Raw genomic sequence first — 8,466 nt, forward strand, 5'->3', positions numbered from 1 at the left:
CTCACTCTTGCAAGTGTGGAAGTAAATCATTTGTATAAACTTGAAACAGCCTAGTGTGATTTTTATGGAAATAACAATGGCAGTTCAACAATGGAACCGAGGGTGGGAGTACTGGCTGTTCTAAATACATCGCTAATAACGTCAGTGCATTTCCCTTGTCTTCCACACAAGTATCTCTGGGGAAATAGAAACTCTGTTGCATGCTAACCTGAATTCCTGTCATTGTACTCTGCACATCAGTCTCTCGAGTCTCAGGCTTACAGCCTACAGCTGAAGTTATCATCTAATGAGCCACACACAGCCACTGATATAGAAGGGAAATCAATACAAAGAATTTTTTTTTTTCTTGTATGGGTAAGACAAATGATTCATGAGCTCAGCAATAAATCAGAGTGAACCAAAACAACTGAGCAATAGGACAAATCTTAGCTGGAAAGGCTGGAAGTTTCCAGGGGAAACAATATTAAATATAAACCCTTTCCTATGTGCTGATAACTATATTGGCTTCAAGTTTCTGAACCATTGAAAGTGATGACAAATCTAGCTTTACAACATGCCAAATGCATCATTTCCTTCCCTTTCCCCTCTACACCACACCCTCCCCCACCCCAACTTTTGAGAAAATAGCTTAGGACAGCAAACTCTACAGGATTATACTCTAGACCTTTAGTCTGGCTTCTCCGGGGAGATGTTGGCTTTTTCTTCAGATAACAACTGTTCTGCAGGGAAGCAGGTATGTGATTTCTCTGCAGAACGTCTGAATTTGGTTCCTGTGGTGTTTCTACGTGTGTACATTCATTCATATACTTGTGGCTTTTAAGAGTCTTATTTTGTAATTATTAGTGCTTCAAAAGTGATTCAGGATTTGTGGTATGTAAACCTCAAGGAATGAGTAATAATGCCAAATAGTGACAAAGCATGACCGACTGTCTTAGTCTGATATTTCCAACAACCGTGTCATATCTGAATCTGGTTCTGATGCTTGCTTTGTCTCTTCAGACTGCATTTTTGTCTTGGTTTTCCCAGGCCTTGTAGTGTTTTGTTGTAAGCTGGAAATAATGTCGGAGATAATAGGCACTGAGAGAAATAGGCCTTTAGTGTGAGGTAGTCTATTAATCAATTTAGAAGTTGGGCTCTATTTAATTCTTGCTATTACTGTAGGTACCAGAGGCTTCCAACTCCTCCAGCATCCTTGATTTTTGTATCTTCTACTGACGTGGGCTTCCCTAAGTATTCTTCCTGAAAGGGAGTCTGACTCTTGCAGCTCTCAGTTATAATTCACTGTTGTTATGAGGACCCCAGTTTATGTGACTCCTGTTCTAGGAAAGCAGATATTGGCTATGTCTCTAGGAAAGCAGATTTGCCTACCTCTCCACATTTTGGTGTGTTTGTCCTGTGAGTTTAGTTCTCTGATGGGTTCTAGAAAAGTTGTTGAATTGCAATGTTTGGGCCTTTTTTTTTTTTTTTTTTTTTCCTCTCTAAGGATGGGAGTGATGACTTCCAAACTCTTTTCAAAATATTGGAGCTGAAACAATAAGTGCATGGTCTAGTCTTAGAAATCCACAAACAGGTCCATTTGTTTGTTTAATGTGAAAGACCCAAGTGATCATCCCAAGATCTTCCTAGAGTTTTTTGTCTTTTTTTTTTTTTTTTTTTTTTTTTTTGCTTTTAGCCTTAGCGAGAAGGAGTTATATGTTTTCAGAGCTAAAACTGAAAATTAGCTATATAAAATCATACGTACAACCAAGTCAATAAATCCATAAGTCCCTGAGAGCAAAGGTATCAAGACAGGACAACGGCACTACCACAGCCCCTGGTTGTAATTCAACACCCTTCTAAGATAAAGAGCATCGAGTTCACAGTAACCCCAAAGTATACACTCAGTCACGCCACAGCTGTATCCTTTCTAAGATCTCACACTTGGAAATTTCCTGGTCAAAACACAGAACCCTTAGCCTGCCAACACTTCCACCTCTGTACCTGAGGCAGCTATAGCAAAAGTATTTTATTACTGGCTTCTTAAATCGACTCCATGGCCTATTAGTTAAGCTAAATTCATTCTAGATACCTAGTTTCAGTGGATGACTGGCTATTCGCTAAAATATGCCTTCACACTTCTATTCATGCAGCCTCTGCTGCCTGGAAATCTCTTCCACTCTGCCTTTTGAAATTCGATTCTGCCTTTTAATTAAAACAACTTTATGAATCTACTCAATTCAGTGACTTTGTCTTTAAGCTATATAGCCCTTTATTTACACCTCTATTATGCCCTTAACATACTCTGCCTTTTATTTAAATTCAGGTCCACCAACTTCATCTCCTCTAGAAAGTGAGTTCTAATTTCTTCTTTTTTTAATATTTTTTAATGTTTATTTCATTTTTAAAAGAGAGAGACAGAGCATGAGCAGAGGAGAGGCAGAGAGAGAGGGAGAGAGACAGAATCCAAGGTAGGCTCCAGGCTCTGAGCTATCAGCACAGAGCCCGACGTGGGGCTCAAACCCATGAAATGCGAGATCATGACCTGAGCTGAAGTTGGACACCTAACCAACTGAGCCACCCAGACCCCCCTTAATTTCTTCCAAGAAGTAGTTTATACATGGTGCCTTATAGATAGTAGGAAAAAAATCATCAGTCTAATGCATAAAGGAAAGATATCATGTTTGTGCTGGGAACAGTGAGTTACTAAGGCTCATTGAGTTATATCATTTCAAAGTTAGGAATTCCAACATGTCGAAAGCAACGTGTGAGATGAATACAGACAGGGAATGGATTCTACTGATAATCAGGTCTCTATTGTAGATGGGTTCAACATCCAGAGCCAAGAATTCTCTAACATTCTTTGAGTGATATTACTCTTGGAGTTATTATTACTCACGCTGAGGCTCATTGCTGTCTTTCTATTCAGTCACATAACCCGGTAAATCTTCTCAAAGTTTACTCTCATAAGATTGGACTTTCAGCATCCAAAGATCAGGGAATTTGAAATATTAGAGATTTCACTTTGTAGTCTGTTTAATTAATGATTAGTAAATAAGACTGGTTGCTCCATGAGCACTGTTTAGATTCTGTTAAGTGGTCGTGCAGCCTGAGATTGACCATCTCCAGTGAGTATCAGGATTTCATTTTCTCAGGTTTTCTGAAATTTCCCGTGTCTCCACCAAATTTGTTTCAATGTGAAAGAAAAGAATTACATTACAGAAATTTAGCAGAGTGCTGGTAACTGTCTTTTTAGAAACTTTCTAGAAAAAAATTGAAGGAATATTTCTAGAAGTTTTCTAGAAAAAAACCTATTTGCTTATTCAAAAACAAAAACATATTGTATCATAACCCAGAATATTGGATATATTTCTGATGGCTGGGGTCAACAAACAAACAAATAATGAAGCTGGAAAATTCCATGGAAGAAAAGATAAGATAATGAACGGGAAATTGAGGCTTCTGTGAGGAAAGGCCAAAAATAATTAGATATCATAAATCCGGAATGATAAAGTCTGAGAAGAGGATGAGAGGATGAGATAAAAATGCTTAAGACCACTAAGTTATTAAATAGAGCAAACATGGCTGAGTGACTAAATTTTAGAACAGTAAAACTAAGAAATATCTTTTGAAGTTTCGCTGAAATCAAAAGCAGTACTATTTGGGAAACATTTAAACTGGCAAAAATTACCTCAGTAAACTCACATGAAAAATTAATTAGGCTAAGCAAGAGTTTCAGTAAAGCAATAGATGAGTTCCAAGGATTATAAAGAAAGAGATGAAATCATGAGTGTGTAAGAAGCCTCCATTATGGAGATTACTCCAAACAGATTTCTTTAATGCCATGGATTTTAACAACATTCAAGGCCCTACATAGACATTTAATCTGATGAGAGATGGATAATCTAATAGGTTCAAGTCTGACTGTATACTAGAGATAATTTAGGTAAATCACTGTTCTCAATTACTGTATCCACATGGCAAAATATTGCTGTACAGGACAGAGTGTTATACATTTTCAGGCAAGTTAAATCAAAGAATAGCTTTTGTAAGAGAAGGAGTGTTTAAATAGACTGTAATAACTACAATATGTAGCAGTTGCGTAAGTCAGGAATCAATTTGTATTTTAGACTGATGTTGCCTTAAATGGTAGGCTAACCATTTCCATCAAAGAAAGAACTTTTATGAGAGCAATGACAACTCCTATCAGGCAGATCTTTGCAATCGCATAATACTTGCTCAACTAATGTTATCCGTTAATTTAAGCTGTGCAAAATAATTTAAGGATAATTTAAGAGTCTGTTAAGAAAATGTTTATATGACTTAGAAAACACATAATGTGGCTTAATCATAATATTTCTGAAATTGCCTCCATTCTCAATTTCCTTTTTCAATTGGTTTGAGTCAGCATATTCCCGACTATCTAGATAGCTTCAATAAATAGGAAAAAACTTACCGATATGTCAGTTTTTGTCTGAATGTTAGACATACCTGAAATCTAGTGATTAATCAATAAACATGTCATGAATGCATGAATAAATTAATGAATAAATAGCTGTACGAATGGTCAGTGCCAGCATGTTGTGCATTCTAGAAGAACATAGGTCTGTGAATGAGAATTTTAAGTCCAGTGTGCTATCATAATTTAAAATATCTAGGGAAGAAAAACACATACCTTTGTTGAGTCCTCACTGTGTGCAAATTTGTTAGCATCATTATTCATTTAATTTGCTCAACAACTTTTTACAAAAGGCATCATGGAGCATCAACAATGTACAAGGCATTTTTTTATTCATGGCCTCATTCAATCCTCCCAACACATTTCTGAAGAAGGTATTGTTTCGACAAATTTACAAGTGATAACACTAAAGCTCGGAGAGATTAGAAAATTTGCTAAAGGTCACACAAATGAAATGTGCCTAGTTCTCTGTCCACCAGAACAAATGTTTCACAAGTTAAATTTTGAAGTTCAACCTTTGCATGATATCATAAGTGTTTTAAAATTGGCATACGAGTTGTTAGCATTTTGAAGTTGCTACAGAAACAAATATTTCCAAAAAAGGATATTGCAGAGCCTTTAAAATAGCCCTGTCATCAACATTTCTTAAATGTACATAATGCAGCACAAGAGAAATTTGCATGTCTTAATGCTTGGCAAAACATGAAAGTTTGCTTCTTTAATGTGCTGTATCCTTTAGTTGGTCATGACAGATTTATGACAACTGGATGTTTTCCAAAAGTCATTATGCTTTCTGATTTATTCATTTGTTTTAATCTTGGAAAGATTTGAACTGAATTCTAAATTTGTGTAATGATAACATTAAAGTTAAGACCTGTCTAAAAAATGATTGAAAAAAAAAAAAACACTTTGACCAACATCAATCATTGGAAAGATTCACTTAATAATTTTGGTGTTGATTTTATTCATTGTCTTTTCCAATAAGGATGTCAGTGGAAGACAGACAAGGAAGCCATGAACAGACGTTGACATGTAGTGTCAATGTGAGTATGATCAAAACATTTGGTTAAGAGCATGGGATTGGAGTCAGACGGGTTTGTTCTCAGGTTCTCAATCTGTCACTTACTTGCCCTATGGCCATAGGCACAGACTTACCCTCTCTGAGCGTCAGTCTCTACATCTTTAGTGCTGGGGAAATACCTACTTCATTGTGTTTTTTAAATAAGATTTTAATAAAGCAATACACATAAGGAAATTAAGTGACTGATACATCATTGAGATCCCACTCAATAAATGGAAATATTTCTACTCTTATTTTTAAAAATAAACCTTGTTAAATAAGCAACAGAAATTGGTTGATTGGTTATCCTCATGTCTTTTTCATATGTCAGTATGTAGGTATATTCTGATAAACTGGATCCAGGGAGAGACACTGAAAAGATTGCAAAAGAGGTCAAGCTGTCTCTGATGCCCACTTCACTGCAGAATCCTCTGCATCTTTGAGCATCTTTAGTCCCCCCAATCCTGGCTTCATCCCCTCATGTTTGTACCCTCTTCAGCCTTCCTTTTCTGAGACAGTGTCTAAACTTCAATACTTTAGTCCCTACCTTTGGATCTATTCCTACCCTATTCTCAACTGGCTCTCTCTTCACATTTTTCTGATAATCTAATTCACCAAGATAGTTATGTCTGTATTTTAAAATTGGACATGGATATTATTTTGTCTTATATTTCATAAAGGAAACAATCAAATCTTTAAGGACACAGTTGAATAAAAATTAGTTTGTGATCTAATGTCTCTTAATTAAAGAGAGCTCTTATTGAATGGTCCGAGCTACTACCCTAACCGTTATATTTAAAGAGATAACTATTTTTAGATGATGACAGGATATTTAACTCCTATTTAATAACATGGAAATTACTTCATTTCAAGGAGACATAACAAATAATCCTATATTTTCAGGGTAGAGAAAACCCATGTTGTTCCTTCCTCTAATTTTCTTCCTTTGTCTCTTAGATACTGAGAAAGCAGCTCTTAGAAGAAAGAACAGAGATGACACTGGGAAAGTACTAAAGATCAGATACTCAGAAGTGCAAACAAATGTCATCTATTTAAGTAACCCAGACAATCCAAGAAGCAGTCTGAAGGGGGTTTGATGCTAAATTGTTCTGAAGACTTGGGAGGTAAATCCTAATCGTGTCAAAGATTTGGCACAAAGACATGTTTCAGGGTGAGTTAATAAACAAACATGCTGATGGATAGTAGTGATAAGATCATGGTGAAGTCTTCTTAATCAGATAGGGATTACTGACCAGATTCCAAATATTTCCTACATGCATATTTCTTTAAATATTTGTTTTATAAGAGGATATTCCATGCCATTTTGTGTTTGTTCTGTTCAGATGTTTCAATAATCTTATTTTCAATGTTTGTAAGTCAAGGACAATTTACTGTTGTATTTTGTGTCTGGGAAAGAATCTAGTTGTATTGTGGGTCATACCTATGTAGTGTGTGATCTGAGAATTCAAAATAAATCCTAAATGATAAGGGATGGGGCACCTGGGTGGCTCAATCAGTTTAGAGTCTGACTCTTGATTTCGGCTCAGGTCATGATCTCATGGGTTTGTGACATCAAGCCCTGTCTTGGGGTCTGTTCTGACAGTGTGGAGCCTGCTTGGAATTCTCTCTCTGCCCCTCCTGCACTCAGGCTCACTCTCTCTCAAAGTAAATAAACATTTAAAAATTTTAAAAATAAAATAAAATAATGAGGTAAATTCCCATCTGAAAATTACTTAATGTAAGTCTTCATAGGAATTTTCACAAGAGTTCCATGACAGTAGAATTCTTGGCATCTCTGTTGAAGGCCAGAATCTTCCAATATCATTTATGTCCCAAAATGTTGTGGCACATCAGGTCTCTGTTCCCTCCTAACACCCTAAACATAGTCACCTACTTTTCACTAGTGGACCTTGATCAAAGGCACCGCATTTGTGATTGGACATATTTTCCACCACAGGTAAAGAAGAAACAGATAAAACCTTCAAAATCTAAAAATCCCCCCCAAAAATTTATTTATTTATTTTTAAAATTTATTTATTTATTTTAAGAGAGAGCAAGAGCAAGTGTGCAGAGCTCGACATGGAGCTCGATCTCACAAACCATGTGATTGTGACCTGAGCCAAGATCAAGAGTTGGACCTTTAATCTACTGAGCCACCCAGGAGCCCCTAAAAATCCCAAAAGAAATTTTAAAATATAAGGTATAACAAAGACACTCCCAAATATGAACATAATTAGCACTATGTAAATTGATCGTCGTGGAGATAGATTGACTTTCTAGTAAGTGATCAAAGAATACACATAATTAAGTCCTGGAAAGAAGCATCATCTAACTCAACATGTGTCAAAATCCCACAGCCAACAATAAGAGACAGAAAAATCCTTGTCAAACCTATGAAATAAACAAGACCTAATGGCTGTGGGAGTCTGGAAGGTTCTAACCAAGAGAGAAGTGTTCCAACATAAAATGTCAGCAGAGATATGAAGATACAACCAAGGACACATTAGTACAGTTCAGCTCCTGAGCAGCCTGGACCATGCCCGCCTCATCATCTTATTCCTATGGGGCATGTGGATAGTTAACACTCATCTACTGAATACATAATTAAAACAAAGAGATGGGGAGGAAGGGTCTATAAGAACTGCATCCATTGATTGGCTAGTCAACCATTGCCCAAGTTCAGAAAACAGAGTGATATTAAAAATAAACAAAAACAAAAACTATCTGTGTGTGGTTTATTAGCTGTAATAATTGGAGATCTTTATAACTAGTTACATTTGTTTTATTGGTTTTGTGATTGTGTAAAGCACTTAGGACCAGGTAGAATCTCTTCTTAAGCCGGGTTTTCCCAGATAAGAAATGATCACCCCAGGGGCTCCTGGATGTCTCAGTCCATTAAGCATCAGACTCCTGATTTTGGCTCAGGTCATGATCTCATGGTTCATTCTTGAGTTTGAGCCCCACATCAGGC

The 8,466-nt window shown here is 36.5% G+C and overlaps 1 long non-coding RNA gene across 1 annotated transcript; it reads left to right on the top strand.

Annotated features, from left to right (window-relative positions):
• The first annotated feature begins 618 nt into the window (after positions 1-618).
• On the top strand, positions 619-8,218 carry LOC147584687 (uncharacterized). Its single transcript, XR_015255803.1, has 2 exons — positions 619-733; positions 6,453-8,218. It is a non-coding gene; the product is annotated as an uncharacterized LOC147584687 (long non-coding RNA).
• Positions 8,219-8,466: the final 248 nt, after the last annotated feature.

The sequence above is a fragment of the Puma concolor genome, chromosome A1 (genome assembly GCF_028749965.1).
Source record: "Puma concolor isolate L17-30 chromosome A1, mPumCon1.1.hap2, whole genome shotgun sequence".
NCBI classification, from domain to species: domain Eukaryota; kingdom Metazoa; phylum Chordata; class Mammalia; order Carnivora; family Felidae; genus Puma; species Puma concolor.